General features: G+C 41.3%; 1 pseudogene; it reads right to left on the bottom strand.

Annotated features, from left to right (window-relative positions):
* Window positions 1-7,695: 7,695 nt before the first annotated feature.
* Window positions 7,696-7,814, bottom strand: LOC141125120 (5S ribosomal RNA; annotated as a pseudogene).
* Between the last annotated feature and the right edge of the window lie 4,941 nt (window positions 7,815-12,755).

Raw genomic sequence — 12,755 nt, 5'->3', positions numbered from 1 at the left:
CGCTCTCTCAGCGCTAAGCTGGACACCCTGCTTGGAGAAATCCGGGTACTTGAATTGGCACACAAGAAATCTCATGCACAAAAGACAGAGGAGAAACTCTTGAGCTTACGGGATGAATTAAATCTATTACGAATGGATAAAGCAAAAGCTAAGCTAGCCCGGTGCAGGCGAACATACTATGAATACAGAAACAAGCCTAGCAGGGTGCTAGCAAATGCGCTCAGAGAGACGAGAGCTCGGAATCATATTGATCGTATTAAAACCCAGGGAGATACGTTAGTCAGCTCCTCACAGGCAATTGCGAAGGCATTTAGAGATTACTATGCCAACCTATATCAGATAGAGGGTCAACTGCCTACTTCAAGGACATCTAATAGATGGGAGTCGGCGAAAGAATACATATTGGCTTCAGGAATGCCTAAGCTACCTGAAGGAGCAGGAGACATAGATGGTCCAATAGAAGAATTTTCAGAAGCCCTGAAATCACTGAAACCAGGTAAGGCCCAAGGTCCCGATGGGTACACCTTGCTGTATTATAAGACCTTTTCTGAAAAATTGGCACCTAAATTCCTAGCTGCTTTTAACTCAATATGTGATGGGCAAACGTTGCCCATGGAAACATTAATGGCCCACATAACAGTAATCCCTAAGGAGGGAAAGGATCCAGCCCTATGTGCTAGCTATCGTCCAATTTCGTTGCTAAATGTAGACCTTAAGATCTTTACAAAAATACTCGCTAATAGATTACTGACATACATCCACGCTTTAGTGCACCAGGACCAAGTGGGGTTTACCCCTAATAGAGAGGGTAGAGAAAAAACGCAAAGGGTTCTAAATGCCATATATATATCTCAATATTATCAAAAACCCCTAGTGCTTATATCCACTGATGCGGAAAATGCATTTGATAGGGTAGACTGGACATTCCTGAGAGCCACGTTACAGCATATAGGTTTGAAAAGTGGGATGCAGAACTGGATTTCTAGTCTGTATTCATATCCTAAAGCAACTTAACTTTGCCCCATTGGTACGACAGATTAAATTAGATTTTCAGCGGTGGGATAAAGAAGTTTTCACGTGGTTTGGTAGAATTAATATCATCAAAATGAATGTAATGCTGAGATTGCTATACCTGTTCCAGACCCTACCTATAAAGCTCCCCTCAGGGTTTCTGAGGGACCTGAGATCAAGATTTGTGAGGTTTATATGGGCGGGCAAAACAGCGAGAATACATAGAGATATTCTGACATTACCAAAGGAGAGAGGAGGGGTGGGATTTCCGAATTCGGTGGGATATTATGAAGCATCACATCTAGCACGGGTAATGGATTGGTGTGTACTCCATAAGGAAAAGCCTTGGATACATATGGAACAAGTAACGATCGATATACCCTTGGAGGGAATAGCATGGCTTTTGGATGTAGAGATACCACAGGTGGCGAGAAGACACCCCACTGTGGGTGCTACGCTCCAATCCATCAAAAAGACATTTAAGAAAACTAAGATGTCGACACATCCAAGTCCCATGATACCAATCCTGGGTACCTCGGTTTTCAAGCCAGGCCTTATAGACTAGGGATTCAGGGATCTGAGGCGACGAGGCATTAGCAGGATCATACATTTCTCAATTGAGAATCATGGGATGACTAAGTGTGAGATTGAACGAGTGTTCGCGTCTGACCTAGACCCATTTAGGCAAATACAGCTTAATGCCTTCCTTCGATCAATTATGCAACGAGTGCCGGTGGTACGTACTCCATCTAAGTTTGAACAGATATGCCTAAAGGGTGAACCACTTAGACACTCACTCTCATTTATGTACGCATTGTTGACAGCGTTAGAAGCCCCACAAGAACTGGCCTTTATACAAGCATGGGAGAGGGACCTCGGGGTTACTTTCTCTGAGACACAGAAAAATAAGATCTTTATATTTACGCATAAGGTGTCAATGGCAACCAGATACCAAGAAGGGGGTATAAAATTTTGACTAGGTGGTATAGAACCCCGGAAGTATTGAATCGGATATTGCCACAAATATCCAATCTATGCTGGCTCTGCCAGGGAGCAGAGGGCACCATGTTACACATATTTTGGGAATGTACTGGACTGAAAGAATTCTGGAAAATGGTCTCTGAAATAGATAAAGAAATTACAGGTGTGTCTCTTGGAGAAAACCCGGCAGCTTTTTTGCTGCATGATATTCCGTTATCTATCGATAAATATAAAAAAATCTCTTTTAATCTTTTAAGGCACCTGCTTACAGCAGCAAAAGCTTGTATCCCGGCACTCTGGAAAAGCACGGTAGCTCTGACTAAAATACAATTGATTAGTAGAATAACAGAGATCCAACAAATGGAAAATCTTACCATGACGCTGAGAGAGCAAGAAGACAGATATCGGGAAGTCTGGACTCCCTATGTAATATACAGGGAGCAGAATCCCTAAATAAAATTTCTAGCGGGGGGGGGGGGGGGGGAGGAGGGGTGGACGGTATGAGGGGGCATAATATTAAATTTTAGTTTTTTTTCTTCTCTCTTTTCTTCTTCTGTGCTTCTTTTTCTTTTTTTTTTGGTTATGGGGGATAACCAGGGCTATCCCCGGTTAAGGAAAATGTAATAAGAGTAGGAATTATTACGAGTATGTATTAGAATAATAAGAAGGCATGATGAAATGATGAGTTTTTGCCTAAAGATAACATAATCTCTCGTTAAAAGTGATAGTAATTGGCGATTTTAAAGATGATAGTATTTGTAAAATAGAAGATGTAGGTGTTGATGTACTCATATGTAATATTGTATTACTATTATTGTGGAAAAATAAAAATAAAGAATTTATAAAAAAAAAGATCTACAAAGGGAGGCGGCTTTGGGGAACAGGTCACATAGTCTGAAAGGAGACTGCGGGAGTGAGAATTTAGATGAGCATCACAGCTTATTTATCTGCCCCTAGACAAAACCAGCATTTAACCCTCGCAGTGAGGGGAACGCTACAACTAGAATTATTTTTCTATGGCTTTAATGCTTTTAAATAAAAAAGATATTTAGACGTTAGAGGAAGGACTTAGACAGAAATAATGAATGCTGATTCTCTGCATGTAGTATAATAAATACCGGTACATCCTGTTTGGTAATTTACATCAGAAAAAAAATTAATGGCAGTACAATACAACCTCTTACCTACATTTTCAGAAGACCATTAAATGTAATATATATTGCGGGAAAACATAAATTGATGGAAATGTGAAAAACATTGCATTTTAAATATTTCACTGTATTATTATTTATGCGTAATACCAGGAAAATAGAAACACCTTTTAGGGCAATTATGTATACACAGAAATCTGTCTTTATATTATGTATTAAAGTGATTGTAAAGCTTTGTTTCTTTTGTTTTTTAATATAACAAAAATGTCGTACTTAACCGCTTTGTGTAATGGTTTTATACAGAGCAGCCCTGCTCCTCCTCTTCTGGGGTGAGTATTTAGGGGGGCTAGGGGGTGTTTACCTTAATGCAGAGAATTCATTAACCACTTGCCCTCCTGAAGATTTACCCCCTTCATGACCAGGCCATTTTTTGCAATACGGCACTGGGTTACTTTAACTGACAATTGCGTGTTTGTGCGACGCTGTTTCCAAATAAAGTTGATGTCGTTTTTTCCCCACAAATAGAGCTTTCTTTTGGTGGTATATAGCTGTGGTTTTTATTTTTTGCGCTATAAACAAAAAAGGCAGCAAATTGAGTTTTTTTTTTTTTTTACCTACTGCTATAAAACATATCAAATAAAAAAATAGAAAAAATCCAATTTCTTCATCAATTTAGGCCAATATGTATTCTGCTACATTTTTTTGGTAAAATAAATCCCAATAAGCGTATATTGATTGGTTTGCGCAAATGTTATAGTGTCTACAAACAATGGGATATTTTTATTTATTTATTTATTTTTCATTTTGTACTAGTAATGGTAGCGGTCAGCGACTTTGATATTGTGGCGGACAAATCGGACTCTAACTGACACTTTTAACACTTTTTGCTCAACATACGCACCGTCACTGTACTAATGACACTGGCTGGGAAGGGGTTAACAAAGGGTTAACTGTGTGGCTAGCTGGTGTTTTCTTACAGCAGGGGGAGATGCCTTTACTAGGGGAAGGCATAGATCTGTGTCTCTGCTTTGCAGAGACACAGGATCCATGGCTTCTGTACTGACAGAACGGCAATCTGCCTTGTTAACATAAGCAGACTGTCATTCTCCCTCTGTTCTAAAGGATCAGCAGGTGCTGGTGGACATTTTGCACATGGTACCCGCCGATCAGCTCCCGCTGTGTATAATCACAGTGGGAGGGGGCCTTCGGTGGCGCGCACTCGCGTTCCAGACCGGAAGTGTCGGATCACGTACTAGGTACGTAGTCTCACGCTGCCGTGCCACTTTACTGCTGTATATCTAAGTTATACTGTCGGTAAGTGGTTAAGGTAAAAGAAAAACTTTTACCTTTACAACCACTTTCATTTTTATTCTACTTCATATATTATTCTAGAAAATGTGTTACTGTTTATATTTTGTCCAGCTGGATTTTTTGGATTCACAGCACACCTATATGCATTAGTGTCCATTCAAGCTATATATTAGCTGTATGCATATCATTTTTGTTGGTTAAGTGCACCTAGAATTAATGGGTGGGTAGACATAGTGTAAGATGGTTGTGGAGCAAGGTAGAGAGGGAACTGATCATAGATGATAAGGGAAGAAACAGCAAGCAGAAGTTAGACTTGGTGGGGATAAAGGAGGCAGGATGGCAGCAGATCAAGGCAGGAAGTGGAGAAGCAAGAGAACCGAACAGTGACGATAGAGTATTTGGAGAAGTAGAGAAGGCAGCATAGGAGCTGACCAGGAAGGAAAAGGAGAGATGATGGAGCATGAGCTGATCAGGTATCAGCAGAAGGAAAGATGGCAGATATAAGATCTTCATGGCCAAGAGGAAGAGAAAAGAGACATACTGTAAGCTTATCAAGGACAAAGGGAAGCGAAAGATTAGAAACACTTTGTAAATTATCATGGACTGGGGAAAGAGAAAAAAACGCAATGGGATCTGATCTGAGGAGGCTATGTAGGATCTGATTATGATCATTGAGAGAATAGATGTAGTGGGTCTGAGAATGGCTGGGGGCAGGGAGGACCATACTTGTGGACTGGGGTGGCGGAGAGGTACAGCCGAAGCTGGTTGTAGACACCAGAGACTAGAAGTGCATTTAGTTACAAATTTGTTTCAGTCCGAATGTAAATTTGGATGAGGTTATTTGGAGATTCAGATACATGAAATAGTAATGAATGTCGTTGAAGCATGCCCGATCGCTGATGTCACAGGGGGTGGGGTCACCTGCTGACATCATTGGCTAACTCCACCCCTTAGCTATTTAGGAAATGTCAGACGGAGGAGCAGGCAGTCGGAGGAGAGCCTTCGACGAGGCCAGAGGGTTTTTTTGTTTCGTTCTTCGGGTCAGGTGGTGCGGCAGGCAGCATGATTGATGATGGATCTACACCAAGGGACATTGATTTTTATTTTTTTAATAACGGAATTGTCAAAAACTTGTGTAGTGTGTTTATTCACCTTTTACACTTTTTTGGTGAATGGGTAGGGATACTATACCCCATACTCATTTACTTTGGGGGGTGGGATCTGGGGATCTTCCAGATTCCAATAAGCCCCCTGCCTGCAGACCCCCACAACCACTGTCCATGGTTGTGGGGAAAAGGCCCTTGGCTTTGGGGCGGGGGGGGCAGAGTGCCCCTAAACACCCCCTCATGTTAAAGGCATACGGTCTGGTATGGTTCAGGAGGGGGGGCTCTAACTCATCCCCTCCCTTTCCTGGCCTGCCGGGCTGCATGCTTGGATAAGGGTCTGGATTTCGAGGAGAACTCCACTCTGTTTTTTTTCTTTTTCATTTTGGTGTTGGGTTCCGCTTAAAATCCATACCAGACTCAATGTTTTTTTTCTGAATTTTCTATTGTTTACATTTCAGCTCACAGTGTGGAAGTCCGCTGACAGCTGATGAGTCATCTGTTAAGGACGCGGCGGCCGGCTTCCCGGCCCACTCCTTAACAACCAGCTATTCTTCACACAGGATTCAAATCAGTCGATCATTTTTCGACCAATCCAAATTGGAATCGTTCCAAAAATTTGGAATTTGTTAGAAAATTAATGAAATCAAAACGAAACTAAACTAAACAAATTCTAAAACGAATCAATGAAACAAAATTAGTAACTTAACAAATTTATCCAAAACAAAACAAATTTTTATGTTCTCTTTACTGGAGAGAAGAGGCAAAGCAAAAAATGATTGCTATTGTGGGATGCAGGAGAGAGAGAAATAGTAGCTAGCTGACTGTGTTTTTGAGAACCCTGTGCATAGATAATAAACTGCACACCTCAAGATACAGGAAACCCATAGACAGATGCAACTATCTCCACAGTTCCAGCTTCCACCCCCAGCACACCACATAGGCCATCTTACACAGCCAGACCATCAGATACCACCGAATATGCTCAGACCCAGGGGACAGAAATAAACATCTCAGAACACTAATGCCCTGTACACACGGTCGGATTTTCCAATGGAAAAAGTGCGATCGGATTGTGTTGTGAGAAATTACGATCGTGTGTGGGCTCCAACTGACTTTTTCTGTCGGAATTTCCGACACACAATGTTTGAGAGCAGGATTTTTTTGACAACAAAATCCGATCACTTAAACAGAAGAAACAGACAGCGCAAAACCTAATTACTAAAACTCAGCAGCTGGACACTGTAGGCCAATATACAAAACCTAAAAAAGACATACACAAAATATAGCAGTGCAGCGCTCAATACACGTCAGATGTATACACATAAAATGTACATATTAAACGTACATAAATAAAACGCATGAGGCAAAGTCCCAAAAAGTATATCTTAGTCCGAGGAGATCAAAAGCTGCCCACTTGCAGAAGGGGGATCCCTCAGTTGGCAAGGAAAGGGTGCAGTGATAGGATAAGATTGTATTTGTTGTATCACCACCAATGTGAACCTCCACCAAGGGTCTAGGCTGCTCACCTTATTGAGTGGATCTTTTGCGTTAACAGCAAGGTCACTCATGCATTCCCTTCCACAGGGTAGATTATGGAGATAGGGGTCCACAGGCAGTATCCCAAATTCAGTCTCATTGGTTGATATATATCATCTTAAAAACAAAAATAACAGGACATTGTGCTCTCCATACGAAAAAGGTATAAAATTTATTAAATAAGAAAAATATTACTCACAAAGCAAGCACTGTTTCCCAGTGCAGGAGTATACAGCATAAAATGAACCAGATGGGTGGCTGTACTGACATCACAGAGCCCCTCGCACGCGTATCGTCCGTGTGGACTTCCTCAGTGAATCTGATTGGGGGCCCGTGTGTCAGCTCTTATATCTAATCCTGGTTCCACATACAATTCATGATGATACTGGAAACCCCGCCCACTCTTCAATAATACACAGGTGAATGGACTTAACTACTAAGTAGTACTGATAACTTACTGATAGGCAGCCACCATTCCTCCCATGTTATGAGCTAAAGCATTTCCAGGTCAAATCCTTATCTTCCAATAGCAGTGAACACTGCTGTGTCCTGAAAGACAGCCCGTCCCCATTTCCGGGTCAAAAAAAAAGAAAATTTTAAGCCTACGGCACCTGGTACTCCCAGGCGGTCTCCCATCCAGGTACTAACCAGGCCCCACCCTGCTTAGCTTTCGAGATCAGACAAGATTGGGCACTTTCAGGGTGATGTGGCTGTAGGCAAATCCATCTCGTTCAATGGCAGCTAACGCTGCTGCGTCCTGGGAAGAAGCCCGCCCTCTAAAGGGGCGTTCATATGGAGACGGGGATGGGGGGCGCGAGCACAACAAACAAACTGCCCCTTTCATACACGTCGCTCACAGACTAAGTGAATGGCAACAGGGAGCGCAGACGCAATGCGAGCTCCGCCCCTCCCTTCCACGTCACCCCCTGGACAGATCGAGATGCAAACTCCAGTCTCCTTGGCAACGACATGAAATCGCTCCCAAGAGCGCTTCCTTCATTCCTCTGGCCTGTCAGCGTGGGTAATAACAACATTCACCCACAATGGCAAGCAGGCTAACATAAAATTAGCAACTAATCAGAGACATAGGGAGCAGAAACAAGGCTAACGTTAATAAAAAAATAATTATAATAAAGTAAAAATTATTATAAAAATAATGCAATATAGTTATAAAGCTAAGAGGAGGGAGGCTACTCAAAAAGTACCTATGGGGATACCCCAAAGAGGCTATAATTGAAGCATATGGGGGAAGTTCATAAAGTCACCCCCCTCTCTTATGGCATAATCCATCCTAAGGTGTCCTACACACTCTTCCAGATGGAGAATGTGTACCAAAAACAAATGCTATTCCCTCCCAGTTGTCACCAGAGGGATATATGAAAAGTGAAATGGAAAAAGTCAAACAAAATACATATATCGCCACCCCATGTAATATCGTGTAGGACCTACAGGGGTTAAAAATATGAATATAAATTTGATAGAAAAATATAATAAAAAGACATCAGTACAACCACCTCATCTGTACACAAATACAATTAGAATGTATACATATACCACAAACAAATATACATTATAGACCAATATTCTAAATGGTAAGGGGCTAGAAACCAACATAAACTAACGGTCTGAAATAAAACAATTAAGGTCAAACTCAACGTTCAATCCTAAAGGGACCCCAACCTTGGTCTCAAATACCCAAAAAGATTCTCGTCGACTGAGCTGCCGTATGAAATTCCCACCCCTCCAATGCTTCGTTACCTTTTCTATTCCCCAGAACTTCAGCCCGGCAGGGCTGCTGTTATGGAAAAGTCGGAAGTGCTTGGAGACATTGTGTGTGCGGAGTCCTCGTTTAATGTTGTTAACATGTTCTCCGACTCTTACATGGAGGGGCCTAGAAGTCCTACCCACATATTGGTAGCCACACTCACATTGCAACATATACACCACCCCGGCAGTGTTGCACGTAATCAAATCCTTGATTTTGTAGTTTTTACCCGTGGCAAAAGCCACAAATTCCTTCCTCTTCTTTACATTGTTTCTAGCCTGTTTACACGCCAGACAGTGTCCACAGGCATAAAAGCCATTAAGGAAGCCAAGCATTCTATTCACCGGGTAAACCGGGGGATCGATCACCCCTGGCGCAAGTCTATCTCTAAGAGAAGGAGCTCTTTTGTAAATAAACAATGGTCGGTCTGGGAGGACCGGACCCAAGGTTCTGTCAAGTTTTAAAATGGGCTAATGTTTCTGTACTATCTTTTCAAATTGCTTGTGCTGAATATTAAAATCAAGGATCATCCTGATCTGTTTAGGCTCACCCTGGGCTACCTAACAAAATCCGATTGTTTAAATTCCGATCGTGTGTACACAAATCCAACACACAAAGTGCCACGCGTGCTCAGAATAAATTAAGACATGAAAGCTATTGGCTACTGCCCCGTTTATAGTCCAGATGTACATGTTTTACGTCACCGCGTTTAGAATGATCGGATTTTACGACAACTTTGTGCGGCCGTGTGTATGCAAGACAAGTTTGGCCTAAAATCCGTCGGAAAAAATCTGATGGATTTTGTTGTCGGAATGTCCGATCATGTGTACAGGGCATAACAGATTCCTTCTATAAGAAATGTAACAAGGACAAAACCATCAATATAAGCATAAACAGAGCCCTGAAAACCTGAAGAGAAAATATCCTCCCATACAAAGAGAAAAAGTCAAATAACCATGAACATCTAGTAACCACATACATTCCAGCACTAGAAGGGATAAGAAAGATAATCACAGATTTGCAACCCATCATAACAGAAAATGAAACACTGAAATAAATATTCCAACAATCCCCAATGATGGCTTTCAGACAAGGACACAACCTCAGGCATGAGCTAATCAGCAGAAAACTTGTTTTTGATTATGAAGTCTCAAATAAAGGAGCAAAGCCTTGCAACAAAAAAAAATGCTATAAACTGTGCAGCCAAATCAATCAATTAAAAAACATCACACGCACAAAAGGGACATTAAATATCACAGGATCATACAGCTGTACCTCCAGTAATGTTGTGTACCTTATCCAGTGCAAAAAAATGCAATAAAAGATCTTACATTGGCAAAACAGGACAGAAATTACAAACAAAAATGAATTTACACAGACACACCAGGAAGATGATTTCTGCACTCCTGTGGGACATAATTTTTCACAACCAGACCACACTATAGAAGACATCAATGTTTTCATTCTTAAAGGGAACTTCAAAACTACTCAGGAAAGGAAACGTATAAATTAGTCATGAAACACTTGTACTATATAGCTGTGTTTCTCAACCTTTTTCAAGTCAGGGTGCCCTTGAAATATATTTTCAGTCGCAAGGCACCCATTTCCAAGCCATGGTTCATGTTACTTCTTAATGATACCCCACACATTGGCAAACGCAGGATTTTTTGGTGTGGCACAATTTTAAAAAAGGGTGTGCATTGCACGTAGTTGTGTGGTGATGCTGCATTTAGGGGGTTAAAACAGATGGTGAGGAGGCAAGGTATTGCTTCTTTATTGCCTGTCAAATGCCTGTGTAAAGCGAGCTGAGTATTAATTGCTTAGTACAGGAATACAGGAGTACAGGAATAGGGGGTCAGGATTAAAAGTAACATACATACATATACATATGAACACAAACACATATAAACACACACACACACACATATACAAACAACACACAATGAGACACATGTACACACACACACACACACACATGTAAACACAAACATACACACAGACACACATACACACACGTGCACACACACATAAACACATACAGACACATGTGCAGATACAGACACACACGTACAAACACATGTACACACAGACACATACACACACATGTTGAGAAGTAAAAATAAGGATCCCTCAAGGTGCAAATCCCTGCTAATGCCGGCTATGTATAAATCTATAAATATCAAAATAAACGCCTATATGCTTGAAACTGCAGAAAGGGGAGAGAGGTGGAAAAGGATTGGAGTGGGAGCTCTCTGTATCATATTATCAAAAACTCATAATAAAAACCTTGTTTGGGCTCAACCAACTCCAATGATATAAAGGGGATAAGGAAAAGAGGAAAGGAAATACACAGCCCACTGTGCAAGTACAAAAAGTCAAAATTTATTATATCAAAAACACGTAAATGGAATAGCCAATGATAAAAATGGAATCATTCACAACGTGTCAATCATACTGTGATAAAAGCTCAATGTCCACCATTCTTGCCCCTATCCAGTGACTGTAATATATATATATATATAGCGAGGAATGTGAAAGTACAATATCTTCAATCCTGAGCAGTAATAATAAATTGAAACATAGAAATTGCATGCATATGAATATGATGTGGAGCTAGGTTGGCTCCCAACGGGAAATGGATTCTAGAAAGATCAGACCTGGATCCTGGGAAAGAGGCACGCTGGCATATTGTGGTAGGTGTTGGTAATTCCTTGATGTATCCAAAAGGGGGGAATTGCTGAGATATGAAAGGGGAAGGGACGGCACACTGGGTCAACAGTGGTCTAGAGGAGGTATATGGAATTGAAAGGTACAGTCACAGTATGTATGTGGCATGAAACGCCAGAGATTTGAATGCAAAACAATGGCCTGTAACCTCCCTCTCACTGTTGCAAACCATAGTTTGATATCCAGAGTATGCATGCAAGTTGACAGTCCTGGTCCATGGGAGACCATACAGGCCCGTCAAGCATGAGCTTGTGTTCATATCCTCCAGTCACAGGGGCAAGGTGGACACTTGCTCATGCTTGAGGGGCCTCATTGGAAATCGGCGATGGCACTGGCACTGAAGATTTGTCTTTCCATCACCACCTGAGAAAGTATCCATTTACTCTCTTTCTACTTTGGACTATATGCTTTGTTCCATGTATGCTTTGATCCATGATCCCATGGACAAGGACTGTCAACTTGCATGCATACTCTGGATATCAAACTATGGTTTGCAACAGTGAGAGGGAGGTTACAGGCCATTGTTTTGCATTCAAATCTCTGACGTTTCATGCCACATACATACTGTGACTGTACCTTTCAATTCCATATACCTCCTCTAGACCACTTTTGACCCAGGGTGCCGTCCCTTCCCATTTCATATCTCAGCAATTCCCCCCTTTTGGATACATCAAGGAATTACCAACACCTACCACAATATGCCAGCGTGCCTCTTTCCCAGGATCCAGGTCTGATCTTTCTAGAATCCATTTCCCGTTGGGAGCCAACCTAGCTACACCTCATATTCATACGCATGCAATTTCTATGTTTCAATTTATTATTGCTGCTCAGGATTGAAGATATTGTACTTTCACATTCCTCGCTATATATATATATTACAGTCACTGGATAGGCGCAAGAATGGTGGACATTGAGCTTTTATCACAGTATGATTGACACATTGTGAATGATTCCGTTTTTATCATTGGCTATTCCATTAATGTGTTTTTGATATAATAAAATTAGACTTTTTGTACTTGCACAGTGGGCTGTGTATTTCCTTTCCTTTTTCCGTATCCCCTTTATGTCATTGGAGTTGGTTGAGCCCAAACAGGGTTTTTATTATTAGTTTTTGACACACATACAAACACATGTACACACACATACAAACACATTTTAAAATTTGCA

This window comes from Aquarana catesbeiana, linkage group LG01, assembly GCF_042186555.1.
Source record: "Aquarana catesbeiana isolate 2022-GZ linkage group LG01, ASM4218655v1, whole genome shotgun sequence".
NCBI lineage: Eukaryota > Metazoa > Chordata > Amphibia > Anura > Ranidae > Aquarana > Aquarana catesbeiana.
Note: the sequence above shows the minus strand (reverse complement) of the source record. Positions and strands in the feature narration are given on the sequence as shown.